Source organism: Coenobita brevimanus, chromosome 61, assembly GCF_032717465.1.
Source record: "Coenobita brevimanus isolate Jiangsu-jjx chromosome 61, ASM3271746v2, whole genome shotgun sequence".
Classification (NCBI taxonomy): Eukaryota; Metazoa; Arthropoda; class Malacostraca; order Decapoda; family Coenobitidae; genus Coenobita; species Coenobita brevimanus.
In genome coordinates, this window is record NC_137014.1 from 27332785 (window position 1) to 27354302 (window position 21518).

At 45.8% G+C, this 21518-nt stretch overlaps 1 protein-coding gene and 1 non-coding gene across 2 annotated transcripts in view; one reads left to right on the plus strand and one right to left on the minus strand.

Annotated features, from left to right (window-relative positions):
• Positions 1-21518, plus strand: part of LOC145403623 (uncharacterized) — a 124378-nt gene that overhangs the window by 61912 nt on the left and 40948 nt on the right. The window lies entirely within an intron of this gene.
• On the minus strand, positions 4169-4287 carry LOC145403897 (5S ribosomal RNA). The gene has a single exon (XR_013898089.1). It is a non-coding gene; the product is annotated as a 5S ribosomal RNA (ribosomal RNA).

Sequence of the window (21518 nt, forward strand, 5' to 3'; positions counted from 1 at the left end):
TTAATCCAGACTTAAGTGTTCACGATGTTTATAAAGGTAAAGCTAAGGTGTATGAGCTGGAACGAATTTCATGGAATAGGTTGCGGTTGGGCGCTCACTGGTTAGCAATCGAGGAAGGCCGCTGGAGCCGGCGAGGCAGGGGCCGGTTACTGTTAAAGGAGCGATTGTGCTCGTGTGCCAGATTCAGACAGAGAGGCATGTAGATGAGAGCTGCCCTAGAACTGCCACATTACGTCAGTTGTATGATGTTTCAACATTAGAAAACCTTTTCCTAGAAAGGGAGGACATTGCTAGTGTTTGTAAAATTATTCGTAAGATCTTGTTGCAATACAAGTGATAAGCATGCGGGTGATTCTAAATATTAATTAACGTGGTTTGCATTATGATTCTGAATATTGATTAACGTGGTTTGCGTTATAGGTGCCATATTGACCTGTGGGTAAGGCCAATGACTGTTCTTGATTATCCTGTTTTTCATTACGAAATGTATTATTATTTTGATGTTTTCTCCTCAGTTTTTGTGATTTAAAAAAAATGCTAGTGTTATACTGTTGGCTTATAAATTTGACATTTTATAGCCTTAGGTCATTAATACATTACAGTATAAGTATTTGGTGCTGACATGTTTCAGAAGCTGTAAAGAAGATTTTAGTTAACTGTTTCTTTGTATATCAAGTTGGACCATATACGTATTTTATGTTAAATTATGTAAATTGGTGTATTTTTTTGGTCAGTAAACATCTATCTATCTATATCTATCTATCTATCTATCCATCTATCTATCTATCTATGTGGGTGCTCGCACCCAGGTAAGAGTGAACGGAGCTTTGAGTGATGAGTTTTCCGTGAATGTTGGTGTGCATCAGGAGTTAGTTTTAAGTCCCTTGTTTATCATGGTACTTGAAGATCTTTCTTGTGACTTCAGAAACGGACTCCCGTGGTAGATATTGTATGCTGATGAATTGGTGTTGATTGCAGATAATGAAAGGGAGTTGAAAGAATGATTTAGGAAGTGGACAGATGCTATGGGGCACAAGGGCTCAAGAATATCTATCTGTCTATTGTCAGACGCCTTAATCCCATACGGGGTGGCCACAAACAAATCGCCTTCACGTCACTCTTTCCCCCTCCATTTCACTGGCCTGCTTCCAATTCACCCCCCCCCCCTCTCATAAACCTCTCCACAACATCCCTCCATCTCATCCTTAGCCTTCCCCTCCCTCTCTCCCCCTCCGCCTCACTCACATACACTCTCCTCGTCTGTCTCTCACTCCCCATCCTCTCCACATGGCCAAACCACCTCATTGTGTTTCTCCTAAAGTTTCCTATCACATCAACATCCACACCACACCGCTCCTTCACATCCTTATTTGTCAGTCTGTCTCTCCATGTGACTCCACAGGCTCCTGTCAAATAACTCATTTCCACTGCTCTCACTCATGGCTTGTGTCCTGCCAACAACGTCCAAGATTCACTTCCATACGTTAGAGTTGGTATCACAGTGCTGTCATGTAATAACTTTTTCACTTCCATGCTCACTTCCCTGTTTCTTATCACTGCCTTCAAGGAACTAGCAACCTATCTTCCTTGTTGTACCCTTTCAAGCACTTCACCCTCCAAACGTCCATCCTTACTCATCACACTACCCAAGTACTTAAACGTACTCACATTTTCCATTTCCTTATCATCCAACCTCACTGAACATTCAGTGACTTCACCTCTCTCGAAGACCATAACTTTGCTCTTCCCTACATTCACCTTTAGATTCCATTTCTCACACACTCTCCTAAACTCATCCACCAAACCTTGCAGCTCCCCTTCGTCTTCACTCAACAACACAGAATCATCTGCAAACAACAGTACAGGGAGTTTCCAAACACTGCCCTCTCTCATTTGGGTCACTCCAACATCCACTGTCCTACCTTGTATATCATTTATAACCCCATCCATATACAGATTGAACAACCATGGAGAAATGACACATCCCTGTTTCAAATAGAAAAACTCACTCAGTTCACTATCCACACGCACTACAGCCTTAGCTGCAGTGCGTGTGGATAGTAAATGCAATAAACAAATGCAGATAAAACAAAAGTGATGATATCTAGAGTTGGTGGCGGTACTGTTGAAGAAGAAGGAGATTGGCCATGTGCAATCTGCCACAAGGGCGTGGGAAGTAATTCCATTTTGTGCAGTGTTTGTGATAAGTGGGTGTATAAGAGATGTAGTGGTATTAGAGGTAGACTGCGAGATAATGCTGATTTCATGTGTGCGGCGTGTCGGGGAGAGCAGCTGGAGACTGCCAGGCGTGAAAGGATTGAACTTGCTGTTGAGTCTCGAGTGTGTGGAAGAGTTTTAAACATGTTATGTGTTGGAGGTGGCTGGAGCTAGCTCTGTGGCTAGGATGAGGAGTGGTTGGAAGAAGTTCAGGGAGCTGTTGCCTCTCCTGACATTGAGAGGGCTCTTCCTACGTGGTAAGAGATTTCTGTATCCAGCATGTGTAAGGAATGTAATGCTGTATGATAGTGAGACCTGGACAGTAATGGAAGAGGATATTCGCAGGCAAACGTACAGAAATGGCAATGATTAGGTGGATGTGCAGTGCGTCCATGAGTGCAAGGCCTGGGGGGATCAGATTTACGTTGGAAGAGTTGAGAGGTAGGATGGGACTTGAGTGCATTGGTGTTGTGACGAGGAGAGGTAGATTGTGGCGGTTTGGACATGTGGAGAGGAGGGTGGATGATAACTGGGTGCAGAGGGTATGAAACACTAATATTAGGGGTGGGGTTGAGAGGGGTAGACCAGGAAAGACGTGGGATGAGGTCATTAAGTGTGACCTCAGGGTTAAGGGACTAAACTGGGAGGCTGCCATAGATCGAGCAGCATGGAGAGCCGCCATTAGGTGACAAAGGCCAACGCATGCAAGCATGTTGGAGCCTTCAAAAACAAAGCGATATATATATATATATATATATATATATATATATATATATATATATATATATATATATATATATATATATATCGCTTCTTTTTTTTTGAGGGGGGGAGAGAAGTAAAGTCTAATCTGAACAAAAGTCAAACGGTTTTGAGGGCATAAGTCATTCATTTTCATGGTGAAACGTCGAAGGCATATGCAAACTTAAATGCTGAATTCATGAGACCTTCGTTGCTGACGAGATTATGGCCAAGAACCTACACACCTAAAATGGCATCCAAGCTTCCTTTTACCCCAGGGGATGGGTTTGGGGGGGTTTGGTCCCCTCAAATACAGTGAAGATCCATGGAAGTAGACTATGCAGGAGCATCCACCATAAGTCATAAAAAGACCCCCTCACATAGGGAGCTTTTGCTGTCGAAACGGTTTCATATATATATATATATATATATATATATATATATATATATTAGAGTGGTCCTAATGCACAGTGAAATCTATCTATCTATCTATCTATCTATCTATCTATATATATATATATATTAGGGTGGTCCTAATGCATAGAGTGAAAACCGAATATGGGAAATCTTCACTGGCCACCCTGTAGTAGTGCGTCACTGACGTAAAAACACAATATGTAAAATTTTTGTCTGCATTGCTCAAAAAATTCTTGTTCTCCAGCGGCCTAGATAGGAGAATGGGACCTTTTCCAAAGTTCAAAAAAAAAAAAAAAATCATGGCGTCTCATCACCCAGCCTCGGAGTCCCCAGGGGGGAGGACCATAAATGCCTCCACCTTCCGCCCCTCTCCCGCTGACGACTCGAGGTGCCTGGAACCACTGTCTGACTCTCTTCTTCTTCATTTCTGCAACATTTGCGGCCTTTCCTCTAACTTTCGCGCTGTTGAACACCACCTCTCCTCCTCTAAACCTCATCTTTTTCTAACTGAGACTCAGCTGTCTGAGGCAACTGACAGCAAACCCTTTTCTGTATCCTCCTACTTTCTCTTTACTCATTTCAAAGCCAAAGGTGGCTCTTGTGTATATATATATATATATATATATATATATATATATATATATATATATATATATATATATATATATATATATTCATTCATTACCAGACGCCATGTATCCCAAACGGGGTGGCCAAGGCTTAGAGTTAATTGTTTTACAGGGAGGGGCACTAATCCTATACTAACCCCACTTGACACGTAGGGAGAACGTTATGCCAACAGCATCTGGTGTTCCCAGGCAGTCACCCATCCAAATACTAACCAGACCCAACGTTGCTTAACTTCGCTGATTGGACGGGAAGCGGTGTACTCAACGTGGTATGGCCGTTGGCATATATATATATATATATATATATACGCAATGACTTATCTTGCTCTCATGTTCCTGAACTCGGTTCTTCTGAAGTCTCTACACTGTGGCTTCGGCTTTCCTCTCATTCTCTGACTAAATATATCTGTGCTGTTTACTTATCCTTATTCTACTGACTATTAAAAATTCTTCAACTATCTTACTTCTACGATGGAACAGATTCTATCCATTTCTCTTTTCTCTGAAATCTCCATTCTAGGAGATTTCAATGTTCACCACCACCTTTGGCTCTCCTCTCCTTTCACTGATCCACCTGGTGAACAAGCATATATTTTTTCGATCCTTAATGACCTAGAGCAGCTTGTACAGCACCCTACCCGTATCCCAGACCGCCTTGGAGAGAGCTCCAACATACTTGACCTCTTCCTTACAACTAATCGTTCTGCTTACACTGTTAATCTTTTCTCTCTGTTGGGCTCCTCCGATCACAACCTTATCACCTTAACCTGTCCTATCACTTTGGTACGGCCTGTGGACCCTCCAGGGAAACGTCGCCTGTGGCATTTTGGAGCCACGGATTGGGAGGCCCTCAGGCAGTACTTCTTTGATTTTCCCTGGAATGATTATTGCTTCCATGTCCAGGACCCATCTGAGTGTGCCTTGTGCATTACGGAGGTTATTCTCTTGGGCATGGAAGCATACATTTCTTTCTCATATCCTTTGACTAATGCAAGAAAGTCTTGGTTTAATCATGCTTGTTCTCATGCTGTCCGCAACAAGGAGAAGGTCTACAAAAGGTACCGGAGCCAACCCACCCCTGAATCACATTTTTACGTTTCTGCCTGGAATCGTGCTAAGTCTGTTCTTCGCTCTGCTAAAAATAATTTCATCCGTACTAAATGCTCTCAACTCTCCAACTCGAATTCTTCCCGCTCCTTCTGGCACCTTGCCAAAAACCTTTCTGACAACTCTACCTCATCATCCTTCCCTCCTCTTTTCTACTCTGATGGTTTAGCTATTTCTTCTACTGATAAAGCAGATCTCTTCGCACAGACTTTCTCCTCCAATTCCACCTTAGACGATTCCGGTCCTGTTCCTCCATCAATTCCCGCCTCTGACTTCCTCATGGCTGACATTAAAATTTCTTCAGCTGATGTATTTTCTACCATCACTGGCCTCAATACTAACAAGGCATATGGGCCTGATGGAGTCCCTCCTGTTGTTCTCAAGAACTGTGCTTCTGTGCTTACACCCTGCCTAGGCAAACTCTTTCGCCTTTGTCTGTCATCTTGTACCTTTCCTTCTTGCTGGAAGTTTGCTCTCATTCAGCCAGTTCCAAAGAATGGTGACCACTCCCAACCCTCCAAGTATCGTCCAATTGCTTTAACATCCTGTATTTCAAAAGTTTTCGAGTCAATTCTGAATAGAAAAATTTTAAGACATCTTTCCTATCACAACCTTCTTTCTGATCGTCAGTACGGATTCAGTCAGGGACGCTCCACTGGCTATCTTCTTACCTACCTTTCAGACTCCTGGTCATCCTCCTTCCGGGACTTTGGTGAAAGCTTTGCCATTGTACTTGACATCTCAAAGGCTTTCGATTGAGTCTGGCATAAATCTTTAATTTCCAAACTGCCCTCTTACGGTTTCTATCCTTCTATCTGTGCCTTCATCGCGAGCTTCCTTTCTGGTCGTTCTATAGCCGCTGTTGTAGACGGCCATCGTTCTTCTCCTAGATCTATCAACAGTGGTGTTCCTCAGGGCTCTGTCCTATCACCAACTCTCTTCCTTTTTTTCATCAATGACCTTCTAAGCTGTACATCTAACCCTATCCACTCATACGCCGATGACTCCACCCTTCACCTTTGCATTTGGTTCCTGCAATGCCCATCTCAGCAGTTACTTCAACAAACAAGGGATGAGGCTATGGCACACCTAATGTCTGACTTGGCTTGTATATCTGACTGGGGTAAAAATAATCTTGTTGTTTTTAATGCATCTAAGACTCAGCTCTTACACCCATCAACCCGTCAAAATCTTCCACAGGTATACCCACTAATATTTAATAACATTCAACTTAATCCTGCATCATCCTTGAAAATGCTTGGGGTTTCATTTACTCGGGACTTATCTTGGAAAGATCATATTACATCTCGTGTAAAATCTGCTTCCAAGAGATTGGGTGTGCTAAGCCGACTCTGTTCTTTCTTTATCCCTGCACAATTGTTGACTCTATACAGGGGTTTTATCCGCCCCTGTGTGGAGTACAACTCTCATGTGTGGGAAGCCTCCTCACATGCAGCTCTTCTCAATAGGGTGGAGTCAAAGGCTTTTCGTCTCATTAACTCTCCTCCTCTTACTGACTCCCTTCAACCTCTGTCTCTTCACCGCACTGTTGCGTCTTTATCTCTTTTCTATCGCTACTTTAATCGTCACTGCTCCTCTGAACTGTCTGCATGCATTCCTTCACCTCTACGACGGGCGCGTAGCACCCGTCTAGCAGGAAACTCTCATCTCTTTTCTGTCCAACTCTCTAATGCAAGAGTTAACCGTTACTCCCAGTCCTTCATTTATGCAACAGGTCAACACTGGAACTGTCTTCCTCTGTATTTCCTGCTGCCTATGATCTCCAGTCTTTCAAATGCAGTGTGTTCAGGCATCTCGAAATGAATGTATCTTGAATTTGTCTCTCTCTTGTATTTTGTTTTTCTCTTGGAGGGAACTCTTATCGCTGGCTCATGGCCTTTGGTTCCTTCTTCCTCGCATTAAAAAAAAAATATTCGCGGGAGCCTCTCACTGATCCACAAGAAGATGAGGTCATGGTGGGAAAGGCAGGAAAGTGACGGGGAGGGGGAGAGAAGACACGATGGCCCCTAGAAGTGTTGTGGTAGGGTGAAGGGTGAGGGAGCTGGGTCGTCAGTAATGTGTCATTCCCCCTTTGACTGGCTTAGCAAACTGTTGTTTTGTGCATTACAAAGGTAAATAACAGTCTTTCATCCGAGGAACCTTTCCAGGTGGTAAGTCAGTCTCGAAGTTTTATTGCAATGGTTTCAAGTGGCAGACAGCCTTCTCCTTTGGTGGAGGATGACCTCGACAAATGTAAGGAAGAGAAGAAAACCAGGAAGAAGCTCGTGATCTTGTTGGTTGGAGAACCCCTCTCCCAGCTCACGGGTGGTAAGATGCCTCTAACAATGAAGTCCTCTGGCAGCTGCTCCATCTTCTGCAGAAGATCCTGCGCGATGCTGCAATGATCATGGACTCTGAGGTCATTGGACTCTGGTATTGTGCCAGAATTCTAGTGATACAGAGCTAGAACAGGATCCCGAAAGTTGAAATTCTGTAAGAGGAATAGCGCTTCCTTAGCAATCTGAAGGACAAGAAGATGGAGATGGAAGAAGGGAAGCGAACTGACTTCAAATTAAAGCTGAGGAACGTCTTTGAATTGGCACAAACAGCTGCCATGAAGCTGCTGAAGAACGGAGAGGACAAGGAGTTTCTGAAGACTCAGTGGGAGGAAGACTGCCCAAGCATCATGCTCGGCATCTGCTGAATGCTATCCGATGCTTAGGCAAAGAAGCATGAGAGAGAGGAGTATTCCCGAGTTCACGAACTATGAGAGCAGCGGCAGTGAGCAGCAGTAGAAGCTTCCATTGAACTGGAGGAGCTGAAGAGGGCAAAGACGACAAAGAACCTGTTCACCAACCATCCACGTCAGCTACCATATTCTCAGCCAAACGACAATGGTCCCGATCTCGTGCATCCATCATCCCTCTAGATTTGTCTAATGCCATGGATCTCACGAAGACCTGTATCCGCAATTCTGTCCACATCTTGGCTGCTGCAGCATCTAAGTATGGCAAACATCCCTCAACAATGGCTTTGAACTGGCAGGGCATCTGTCAGGGACAAAGCAAGGCCCGTGGCAAACAGGCAGCAGCTTTGTGCTCATCCTTCTAGCTTAGTGTTCCCCTTACCGTTCACTGGGACAGTAAGTTGGTTGCTGAAGAACCTGCCCAAGAAAAGTTGGAATGATTACCCATCCTGATGTCTGGAGAGGGAACTGTCAAGCTGCTGAATGTCCACAAGCTGCGATCAGAAACAGGAGCTACCATGGTGGAGGCGATCTTCACTACCGTGCAAGAATGGGACCTGGTGGATTTGGTGACAAGCATGGCCTTCGGCACAACTGCTGACAACACCGGAATTTGCTCATCATCATACACACACACACACACACACACACACACACACACACATATATATATATATATATATATATATATATATATATATTATATGGAGCCTCTGTGGTACAGTAGTAGAGTGTGCGTTTCGTACACGGGTGAACCAGGGTTCGTGCCCCGCCAGAGTAATAAACTTTGGAGTGTTCACCCGGCCACGTACTACATTGGCGGACACAAGGGGTGCTGTGGTTGAACCAATGTCACATACTATAAAATATGTTTGCACCCAGTCGGCTTGTGCGGGCCAAGTACACTTGGTTCACAGACTACACACACATCCAAAACCACTCCAACACTACAGTTACACTGACAAACACTTCTCACCCTACATACAATCTCTGCTAGACAGCCTAAGCCACTTGGTAGAAATACATTGGCTGTATCGTCCCGACTTCGGTCGGGATAGGCCGGTCCTGCAGTGGATGCTCAAATGACTGATGATGATGATAATGATGATATATATTGTATACACACACACACACACACACACACACACACACACACACACACACTAGAAAACAAAACAAAAAATCTAAAATTGTTGTTTAGAAGTAGGAATGGCAAAAGTACACAGATCAGAGATGAAAAAAGCACAGAAACAAGAGAGCATTCAGAATGGGAGGAGAAATCTCCACGCATCCTGGATACTCTCTTGTTTCTGTTCTCTTTTCATCTCTTATCTGTGCACTTTTGCCATTCCTATTTCTTAATCATTTTAGAAGAAAATTTTTGTTCTCTAGTTTTGATTGTTACATGCATAGCATACCAAAATACTAAAACGAGGATGCCATCCCATGAAAAGACGTGTTTTTGTCCGTTCTTTAACTGTAGGCAAGCTGTAGCTAACCAATATTGCGCAAAAGGGCGTATTTATGGGGAATCGCGATGCGGTTTTCGGGCTGTAACTCGTGAACTGTAGCCTGAATGCTTTTCCAAACATGAAAAGAAACATCTACACTTGGCAAGCGGCGTTTTGATGTACTGTAAGTGAAATATCCACCCGGCGGAGCGAGCCCGACACCACCACCCGAAGAGGAGGGCATAGGTAAGTAACCCCCACCCCACCAGGAGACAATGGGGAGGTACTTGGATTCCAAGCGAAAGGGACATACGTCCCTCGTGACCCAATGCCCCTCTTCCAAGCAGCCGGACCACCAGGTACTATTCAGTGCGAGTACATTATACTTCTATGGGGCAAGCATCACCAGAATCAGGGTGGGACATGCAGTAGCCAAGTCCCATGTAGGCCCTTAGACGCAGAGTCCATCAGACCTTCACTGAAGCTCCAGTACCTACTACACCCCAGGGTAGCAGTGGCACAGTAGCGTGCCAGATGCCAGTGAACCACCCCCGACACCGACAGAAGCTCCCGGACTCTCCCCAGTGCAGGCGGCTGCAGTTGTCCCCTGATGGCCACCTCCTCCAGGTGAGGCCGCAGCCACAGGAGGAGGCGAGTGCCCCATGGCCGACCTTTGGCATGGGCCAGGTCAGGTCCACCCCCAGGACGCCCACCACGACAAAGGGCAGGCGTCATTCTGAGCGCCTCTTAGCCCTGTTTGGCCCTAGCCCCGAGGGCCACCTTTCTCCCTGGACCCCCACCAGGAAAGGGCTGCCCACCACTTTGCCCTTCAGCTCCTCCCGGACCCCAGGCAACGCCGGCAGAGACTCTTACCAGGAGCACATCCCTGATGGCCGTTCACCCACTCCCAGTTGCCACCTACAGCTGCCAGTATAGCAGCCCCGGACGCACCCCTCGCGCAACTCACCATCCAGCTGTACCTGTGAGTTATAGTGCCACAAACTGTGTGTGTACACCTCCTCCCCATATCGGAAGTGCCATGCCCCTGCGTGTGCCCTCTACCTGTGTGTCTCCTCCCTCCTCCCTATTGTGTTAGTATAAGCCCCTGTTAAAGTGTCCCCTCCATTGCTCGAAGTCACGTTCTCCCTCTCCTCTTCCCTCCCCTGAGTGAAACCCTGACCCCAGTGTGTTCTAGACTGTGATTCAGGGGGAAAGGCTGTCTGATCCCATCCCTGACATATGCTGAGTATTATATCCGGGTACAGTGGAATCATTCCCGGCTGTCCAACGTGTGTTCCCCTCCCCGTGCAATACATGACCGACCCTACACCATATCCAGCACCTAGTGTATAAGTATTGTGTTTATACCCCATAGGTGATTGTGTTATAATATACTGTGCTCATGGCTATATCCCGTTCATGTCATGCGAGTACATTATGAGTGCTATACCATTGCGTTCATGTCATGCGAGTGCATTATGAGTGATATACCATTGCGTTCATGTCATGCGAGTGCATTATGAGTGATATACCATTGTGTTCATGTCACGAGAGTGTATCGTGAAGTAATGTATCATTATGTTCATGTCATGCGTATGTGCTCATACTGAGATATACTTTGCTAAAGGTTATTTTGTGACCATGCCCCTACGTGTGTCCTAATGAGATGTAGCTAGTGTACTGTAAGTGTCATACGTGTATTGTATCGTGGTGTATATTTAGCGTAAGTGTGATTCATATTATATTGTGCTGTTTAAGTGTACTTATAATGTGTAGGATTGTCCATGTACTGTAGTGTGTATTGTACTTTGCTCATTTGTTAATATATGTGCAAACTTAGTCAGTTTGTGTTCGAGCCCTACCTCCTTGTCTGCACACTCTAGCCCAGTCAAGCATAAAGAACCCAAGGCCCACACCATATCAGGACCTGAGGAGTCGGGAGCAGAATACGCTGCATAACACTGGTGGCTAGTGGTGATTCTCGATCCGGCAGAGTGCAACGAGGGAAAGGGGAAATTCACAAACATGGCTGCCCAACTGCACGTCCAACTACCTACGTTCGACTCTGAACAGTACGACATACACACGTATATGTCCATCGTTAAACCTACAGTATATTGGATACAAGTTTCGAAAATGATTAGGAGAAAATAGCAGTCACACTCCCACACCTCGGAAAATCTGTATCAAGCATTGCCACAAAAATCGTCCCAGAGCTGAAATAGGAACAATTCCACCAGATCGTGATGCAGGCCGTCACACCCTCACTTAGGAAGGTTGTTGCCTTCTCCCAGTTAGACACCCTTACCTACAGCGGTAATCTGGATGATACCCTCATACAAACTCGGCGGCTTGTTGCTGCCACCTACCCGGAGGCTGATGCCAACACCTGGGACCAGCATGTATTCAGCACTCTCCTGAGGATCCTTCCCAGCATCGTCAGAGAGCATTTCACAATCTACGACCTGACTGGGGACCTTGACAGACATACAGTTGGTGAGGCGCCTACTCGCCGCCCGTACCACTCGTCAGCAAATCGGGGCAGTGAGCTGAATCCCTACCCAGAACCATCCCCTGCCAGGCCCCGAACACCCCCCAGAAACACGGCACCCCCAAACCCTCCCACTATAACAAGAGCACTCCCCACAAAAAACACCCCAACCCCAGAGATACCACCAACCTTATCTTTATCAACCCGTGGGAGTTCTCCGCATGCAACCATCGCTGTCCCTTACATGACATCAGGGAGCAGCTGAAGGCCACCCATTGCAAAGCGGCCAACCAAGGGCACCGCAAACTATCAGCCATCAAGGACAACCAGTTCGAGGACATGGCCCCTCCCACTGACAACCCTGAGGCCATGGAGAAGGACCTCGGCGGCGAGGGGGAGGACACCTCACCACAACTAGATTTTTAGGACCGCCCCCACACCTCCCCATGGTGGTGGGGGCTACCTCGCACAAATACCGCCCTCCAGTCTATGGCAAAGTAAGGCTGAATGGGGTAAAAGCTAGACTTCTGGTTGACACAGGAGCAGCCATATCATGCCTCTGTCACCACTTTTACACCTGCCACTCCACAGCCTTCGGCCCTCTTCTTCCCACCTCATAAATGCAGGGGACGGCCCCCCTGCCTATCCGTGAGGAGACACAGGCCCTCCATGTCGAAACTCACCAGTGAGCAACCACCCAACACCAATTCATCGTATCTGACTCCACCTGCTGTGCCTACGACAGCTGCCTTGGGCTGGATCTATTACAAAAACTTCACGCCAACACTGACTGCCACAAGTGGTGACTACACTTCAATAAACCACCAGATCCACCCCCTCAGCTCCTCTGCACGTGCACCACTACGGCACCATCACTCACCCCGGACCCAACCACCCCCCAGCCCTCCCCTCACCCTAGTGACCCCCCTCCCCCCTCATCCCCCACCTTCCCCACTACCATCGCTTCCACTATCACCGTCCCCCCCCCCACCACAAGGCCTGGCTTCCCTTGCATTGTCCCGCCGGAAACTCCGTAGTGTTATCCCCAAATCCACCGACAGGCAGCACCACCTCATGTCTGTTATCCCCCACTTTCCTCCCCCACCACGTCAGATCAGTATGCATCGCCAACCTTTTTACAACTTCCCTCATCGTCCCTAAGGGACTAGTCGTTGGGGAAATGGAAGAGGCTGAGCCCTGTGCCTCTCCCCCCAACCCAAACCCCCCATCCTTACCCCTCATCCCTAACCACCTCTTGCCTCACCAAACTGACAGCCTTCAACACCTCCTGGACTTCCAAGTCATCTTCTCATCAGGACCCACGGACATCGGCCACACCACCTATCTGTTCCACGAGATTCACACAACAGGACTGCCCATCCGCCAACCCTCACATAGGAAGAACCCAACACAATGGGCTGAAGAAGACTGGCAGGTCCAGGACATGCTAGATGCCAGCGTAATATCACCATCCACCTGCCCATGGTCTTCCCCTGTCGTCCTCGTGAAAAAGAAAGATGGGACTCTATGTTTCTGCATAGATCACAGCCGCCTGAACAATATAACAACAAAAGACGCCACTCTACCCAGAATCGACGACTCCCTTGACTCCCTTTCTGGGGCATCCTGATTTTCCACCCTTGACCTACAATCAGAATACTGGCAGGTCCCCATCCACCCCAATGACAGAGGTAAAACCACATTCTCCACCAGCAATGGGAAGCACTACGAGTTTAACTTGCTCCCCTTCGGCCCTTGCAATGCCCCAGCCACATTCTTCAGACTAATGGAGTCAGTATTAAGCAGCCTCACCTGGGAGATATGCCTTGCCTATTTGGACGATATGATAATCTTTAGCAAAACCTGGGCCGACCACCTCCACCACCTACGACAAGTCTTCCTCAGGATCGGCAAGCCGGGCTCAAGCTTCATCCATCCAAACGCGTCCTGGCCCAATGCTCTGTCTCTTTCCTGGGGCACATCATATCCAAAGAAGGCATAGCCCCTGACCCAGAAAAACTTTGGTCTATAGCGGAACTTCCCTATCCCGGAACGTGCACGAGGTCTGCGTGTTCATAGGCCTTACATTGTATCGCAGATGCTTTGTGAAAGGATTCGCGAACATCATCAAACCATTACATGACCTAACTAAAAAGGAGAACCTTTCACATGGACCGAAGACCGCCTGCAGGCCTTCCGCACCCTCAAGGACAAACTCATCACCACCCCCATAGTGGCGTTCCCCAACTATACCCTCCCCTTCCGTTTGTACACGGATGTGTCATTAGTGGTGATCAGTGCCATCTTAGCTCCAGTACAGGACGGTAATGAACATCATCGCCTGCACCAGTTGCACCCTAAACTTAAACCAGATGGAGAGAAACTTCGCCACCACCAAGTGGGAATGCTTGAGCATCATCTGGGCCCTAGAATACTTCTGGGCCTATATAGCAGGCACTCACGTCACCATCATCACAGATCATCAATCCCTCCAGTGGCTGCAACAGTCAGAAACAGACAACGCCCAAATCATCCGCTGGAGAGAGACTCTGGAGGAATATAATTTTGATATCACCTACCAGCCAGGCAAACTCCACACCAACGCCAACGCTCTCTCTCGACTTCCCATAAACTCCTTCCAGGCCGCCTCCACCCTCCTGCAACAATGTCAAGCAAAAGACCGCCCCAACTGGATGCCCACCCACATTTTTTCTAAGATACAACGACATGACGATCACCTGTGCACCCACTCAGGACATATCACCCTGGACCCAGACACCACCCTAGACACCCTAACACACCACTCTGATAATGCCATTCACCTTGGCATCAAGAAACTCCTCCAAATTTTCAGTGAGACTTCCTGGACCTCGAACCCTTCCAAACTTGCCAAACAGGTTGTCCAAGCATGCCGAGCCTGTGCACTGGGGGAGGACACCATCAGAACCCCAGCCCCATCTGGCCACATCCTAGCCAGCAAACCTTGGCAGCTACTATCTATCATTAGATGTCGTCAGCGCACTCCCACCTAAGTCAGGCTACAAATACATAATCACATTCGTGGACACCTACTCCAAGTTCCTCATTGCCTGCCCAGTGAAAGAACATCATGCCCTTGCCGTTGCAGATGCCCTGACTCGCCACGTGTTCCCATACTTTGGCATCTCCCAGGCCCTCCACTCCGACAATGCCCCAGAATTCACAAGTAAGATCTGGACCAAACTCTCCACCCATTTCAGCTGTGACATCTCCCACTCCTCGCCATAATGGCCCCAAGGCAACAGCATCTGCAAACGGAGCCACCGCACCTTGCTTAACCAATTGCGGATCAGAATACAAGGAACACAAAACAACAATTGCCCAGTGCACATCAAGATAATGCAATGGGGCATTAAGTCCTGCCCCCATGAGGATGGCGTTACACCACACAAGTGAGTGTTCGGCGAGGCACCCGTACTCCTACCCCTCCACCACCACATGCAAGCACCCACCAACCCTCCCTCCTCCAACCCCCCTCACCACCTCAAATGTAGACTCCATCACCTCCAAGTCACTCAAGATCTAGCACCTGACACCTCTGCAACCAACCCCTAACCAGGCAACTCTGTCATGATGGCCACGCTGCCAACACCAGCCAAGCTATCCCCATGCTACACCAGCCCCTACACAATTGTAAAAGTTCCCAACCCATACCAGGTCATCCATTACCACAACACCACACGTACCTACCGGAATCGCCATGCGCGCCATTTTCACACACCCCCACACTGCCACGCCACCACCCTCACCTGCCTACCACGTCATGGTACAGTACAATTGCAATAGATCAGAAAGTATTAGGATCTGAGAATAAAATGCTGAGAAGGATTCTTGGGGTAAAGTGGCAAGACAGAGTTAGAAATGAAAGAGTAATGGATATTACGAGAGTGGAACCAGTTAATGAATATGTGAGACTGTCTTGCTGGAAGTGGCTGGGGCACATATACAGAAAAGAAGGCAGTTTAATACAGGATGTGCCAGAGTGGACTGCTAGAGGAAGAAGAGGTAGAGATAGGCCGGGGGAAATCTGGTTGAGGACAATGAAAAGAGAAGCAGGAGAGGAGTGTTGGTGGGACCTGAAGGAGATGGCAAGAGACAAATATTGGTGGAGAGTTCATCGAGGCCCTATGCATCCTGTGGGATGCCACAGGAAATGAATATATATATATATATATATATATTGAAATACACCCCCTGTGGAGTCATCCCCCCTTAGGACAGGGCCACGGCCCCACCCCCACCTAGGGAAGAGACCTTGGAGGGGCAGGTAGAGAGAGTGTCAGGTCCGAGCGAGACGGGCCCAGGTATACCACGGCCCTACGCCCCTCTTCCCCTCAATGCTGTTGCCCTCTGCGGCACCTCGGTATCAGCCACTGTCCATATCGGGGAAGGAGCGGCCACTGTACGCCCTTCTGCTGCAGCCACACCTGGAACCAGCCCCACAGTGGTGGCCTCTGTACGCCCCTGGTTGGACGTGATGGCCACTGTATGCACATTGGCTGGCAAGCCAGGGAAAGGCAGAACCGCGATGTTGGCCACTGTACGCACGTCAGCTGGCAAGCCAGGGAAAGGCAGAACCGCGATGTCAGCCACTGTCCACATCGGGGAAGGGTCAACCACTGTACGCCCTTCATCTGCCTCTGCCTCCTCCGGGAGCAGCACCACGTTATCGGCCACTGTCCGTACCGGGGAAGGAGTGGCCACTGTACGCCCTTCAGCTGCTGTCCTCAGAGTCTGTGGAACTGTGACGTCGGCCACTGTCAATGTTGGGGAAGTGTCGGTCACTGTATTGCCCTTTGTCTGCAGCCTCTAGGCTCCCCCTTCGGTGGAAGTCCCTGGCTCGGCCCACCTGTTACCCAGAGGCTGAGCAAGACACCCTTCTCACTCTTCCCATATGTGTGGCCTCCAGGAGAAGCTGCCATCTGAGGAGTGGTGGCAGGGCCCGATCTCAGGAGAGGGAATCCACGCCCTATTGATCGCCCCTGGACGACGCCCGGCACTGACAGACGCCACCCAGAAGGGACGCCGCAGACAACTCCTGACGGCGGTCCAGCTCAGTGGTAACTGCAGCCCCCAGGACCCCGGGGTGGGAACTCCCAAGCCAGTCCCACCGATGACCCTCCGCCTGGAGCAAACGGTGGTAGGCGCGTCTTCTGGCCTTGTTTGGCCCCAGCCCTGAGGGCCACCTGCCAGGCCGAGGCCCCACTGAGAATGGGCCTCCCTTCACCCCAGACCGCAGCCACACTCGGGCTACTCCTCCCCCTGCAGTAGTCCCGTGCCCCCTATGAGAGAACACGCCCAAGGAACAGCCCTTTATGCCTGGGCGCCACCTCTGATTAAGCCCAGGTTTCAGCAGCCCAAGAAGCCCACTAGTGTAATATCCATGCCACCATGTAGAACAGGAACTGACAGTGTCTGTGTTATATGTTATATTCATATCTGTGATACAGTGAAGACTGGCAGTGACCATTCTCAACATAGTGGCACCTCTAATGTACAGTGAGAATTACCAAAGTCTGGAAGTAACGAGTTGTACACTAGGGCTGTACGGGAAAGACCACATAGACTGTGCCTACAACTCCTGTGTCCTATTAATGAATATTGTTGACTGATGGTGATTACATTTGTATGTATGGTGTGCAGTAATTGTGTATCAAAGCCTGACACTGTCTATATCCCCTGTATTGTATACAGTTGTTGTATATTGTAAGGAAGTCAAGTTAAGGCAATATACAGTATGTGTAAGGGTGGTCTGCCGAGTTTTTATGCCCTGTTCCTCTGGTAGTGTGTTCTAGTTCCGGTCTCGAAAGAGGACCCCGCTCAGTAGCTAGTGTTCTTAGGACGAGAAGTCGATCTAAAAATACCTAGCATAACACACACACACACACACAAAACACACGTCCGTTACCGGCGCTCCATACCAGCTCAACACGGCCAGAGGCATTACCTAAATAAGTATCTTTGAATGAGTCAAGCTCTGTACCAGGTTAGACTAAATGATTTTTCATTATTAAAAGGAAAAGAAATAATAAGTTCAAATAAGACTAGTTCAAACAACAAAGAACCACGATGCATTGAGTCAGCTGGGTTTGTTTATACTACAGCAACACGCGGAAAGTGTAAGTACATACTCTTCATTTAGTATTACAAAATGGATACATACTTCAGTAAAACAAATTTGGAAAAGAAAAGGGATAAAAGTAAAAAGCAAAATGATGATTTCTACCAAGAACTGGTTGAAGTGGAGACTCACAATAGAATGGTTGAACGTGTACACAAACTAGAAATGGCTTTCAAAAATGAAATTGATGAAATAAAGAAGCAAATGCACTTGCAAAAGGAAGAGATAGAAAAACTAGGAAGGGAGGCCAATAAGAAAGACACAACCATCAGTGAACTAACAGTGGAATTGAGTACACTTAGGAAGAAAGTGAGTGAAATGGGAAGTACAGTAGTTAATCACGAGAGTGTTATGGAAGAGTTAAAAAATGACACAGAGACAATTAGACAAGCAAGCAGTCTTATGGACCAAAGCAGTGATATTGAGGAGAAGATAACACAGGTGAATGAAGCTGTGCAAAGCTACAAAAATGATGTAGAAACCACGTATGCTGAAATGGTGAAAGTAAAGAAAGACTTAGAAACAAGGGTGGAGGAAAAAAACATTAAAAAGGAAGTGAAAAGAATAATCCAAAACAATCCAAAGTTAGTCAGAGATTCAGTAGAAATAAATAAATCAATAGTAATCACTGGTATAGAAGAGGAAGAAATTAAAAACAAAATCACTAGAGACAAAAAGGAGATGGCAAATGTAATGAGCTTACTGAAAGAAGTATCAGAGGAAATCTGTAGTAAAGACATAGAGGAACACAAAAGGTTATGGAAATACGAGAAAAGCAAGACAAGACCTCTAAAGGTGACTTTCCAGAGTGTAAACACTGTGGAAGAGATACTAAAAAATGCAAAGAATCTTATGGAAAAAGAGGAGTTCAAAAATGTATGGATAAAAAGATGCCTAACACAAGAGGAACTGGAATTACTGAAAGAGAAAAGGGAGGATGCAAAAACAAAAAATGAGGGAAGATCAGAATAGGACAAGAAGAAATTTTTTTACAAAGTAATAGGATTGCAGGTACGAAAGTGGTACACAAACAAGATGGAATAAAAAGGAGGAGGGTAGTAGAACCATGTCATGACAAGTATATAAACAAGATGATAAAGTTGATGTACTCATATGTGGATGGAATGGTATCTAAATTACTAGAGATGAATGATTATGTCAGAGAAAATGAACCACAAATAATATGCCTAACTGAGACAAAATTAACACCAAGGATATCCAATGACATACTAAACTTAGAGGAATACAATATATGGAGAAGAGACAGAAATTTAAAAAAAGGAGGAGAAATTATAATATTAACTAAGAAAAATCTAAAAGTCAAGGAAATAAACCTAGATATACCATCACAAGTAGAACTGATTGCAGTAGAGATCGACACATCTGAAGGTAAAGTAATTGTAGCCAATTTGTATATGCCACCTAGATCAAACACATGAGAAAGAGACGAATATGAGGACCTGGCAGAGAGTACAATTCAGAGTATAAGGTCCTTGCTACATAAAATGGAAGAGAAATCGGAAAGAATTATACTAACTGGGGATTTCAATACAAAAATAAATTGGAATGCTCTAGATATAAATAGCCAAGAAAGCTGTTGGGACCAAAAGCTCCTGGATCTCGTACAAGAGTTTTTCTTAACGCAACATGTGAGGGAAACCACTAGAAAAAGAGGACTTGTACCTTCAGTGCTAGATCTAATATTTACTAGGCAAGAAAATGACACTGACAGTTTAATATATCACCCTCCACTCGGCAAAAGCGATCATGCAGTACTAAATTATAACTTCAGGATAGCATATGACATAGTAAACAGCAATGACAGTTACAAAAAGAGACTAAACTATGAAAAGGGAAATTATCAAGACCTAAAGAAGTATTTCTTAGAAGTTGATTGGGAAAATGAGCTTAGAGGACAAGATTTAAATGCTGTATATAAAAATTTTTGTGAATTTTATGAAATAGGAGTCCAGAAGTACATCCCACAGCACAAAGAAGCAGATAAGAAAATACAGAAATGGTTCAATACAGAATGTAAAAAATCAAAAGAAAGAAGAGATTTGTTGTGGAATAGATACAGAAGACACAATAGTGAAAGGGCGTATAATAATTACAAACAGGCAAGAAACGACTATACAAGAATAAGGAGGGAAGCCCAAAAACAGTTTGAGGAGGATATAATAAATAAAAGTAGTGATCAACCAAAGCTGTTTTACAGCTATATCAGAAGCAAAACCAAAGTAAAAGATATAATACAATCCATCACGGACGAGGGAATCACTTATACACAAGAGAAAGATATTTGTGAAGCACTAAATAAGAATTTCCAATTAGTTTTTACAGAAGAAAAAAATTTTGAGAGGGAATATGTGGAACACGCATGTCCACACATACTAGGTACCAGATATACAAATAGCAGAAAAAGTAATACAGGAGGAGTTAAGTAGATTAGACAGAGGAAAAGCAAGCGGTCCTGATGAAATTTCATGTTGGGTGTACGAGAATGTGCAAAGGAGTTAAGTAAACCATTATTTTTAATTTTCAAGAAATCCTTGAGTCAAGGGAAACTACCTGATATTGGGAAAAAAGCAAATATAGTCCCCTTATTCAAGAAAGGAAATAGACAAAATTCTCTCAACTACCGACCAGTATCACTGACCAGTGTTGTAAGCAAGGTATTAGAAAAACTTATAAGAAAAGCTTGGGTAAATCATCTAGAAGAACACAGTATGATAACAGAAAGACAGTTTGGTTTCAGAAAAGGAAAATCATGTGTTACTAATCTGTTGAGCTACTATGACAGAGTAACAAACACAATACAGGAAAGGGAAGGATGGGTGGACAGTATCTATTTAGATTTCAAGAAAGCTTTTGACACAGTACCACACCAAAGACTTTTATGGAAGCTGTACCATCAAGGAGGAATTCGAGACAAACTGTTTTGTTGGATGCAAGACTTTCTCATAAAAAGAGAAATGAGGACAGTACTAAGAGGAAACTACTCATCATGGAAAGAAGTGACTAGTGGAGTACCACAGGGTTCGGTGCTGGCACCAATCGTTTCTAGTGTACATAAATGATATAAACAGTAACACTGGAAATGAGAGCTATCTGCATATGTTTGCAGATGATGCAAAAATACAAAGGAGAATTACTAGCACAGACTCTTGTAGGGAGCTACAAGAAGAATTAAATAAACTTCATGAATGGAGTAGTACATGGCAAATGGAATTCAATGTGAACAAGTGTCTTGTAATCAAGTTTGGTAAAAGTGGAAAAAGACCTGATTGGGATTATAAGTTAGGAAATAAAACCCTATACACATCAGAAAGAGAGAAAGACCTAGGTGTGATTATCAATAACAGACTATCTCCGGCTGACCACATCAGCGAGAAGGTACAGAACATGTATACACTGCTTGCAAATATGAGAATAGCATTCACATACATAAATGAAGACATGCTAAGAAGGATAATAATATCATTCATTAGACCAACCCTGGAATATGCATCAATAGTCTGGAGTCCTCATCTCAAAAAGCATATACTGTAGACAAGAT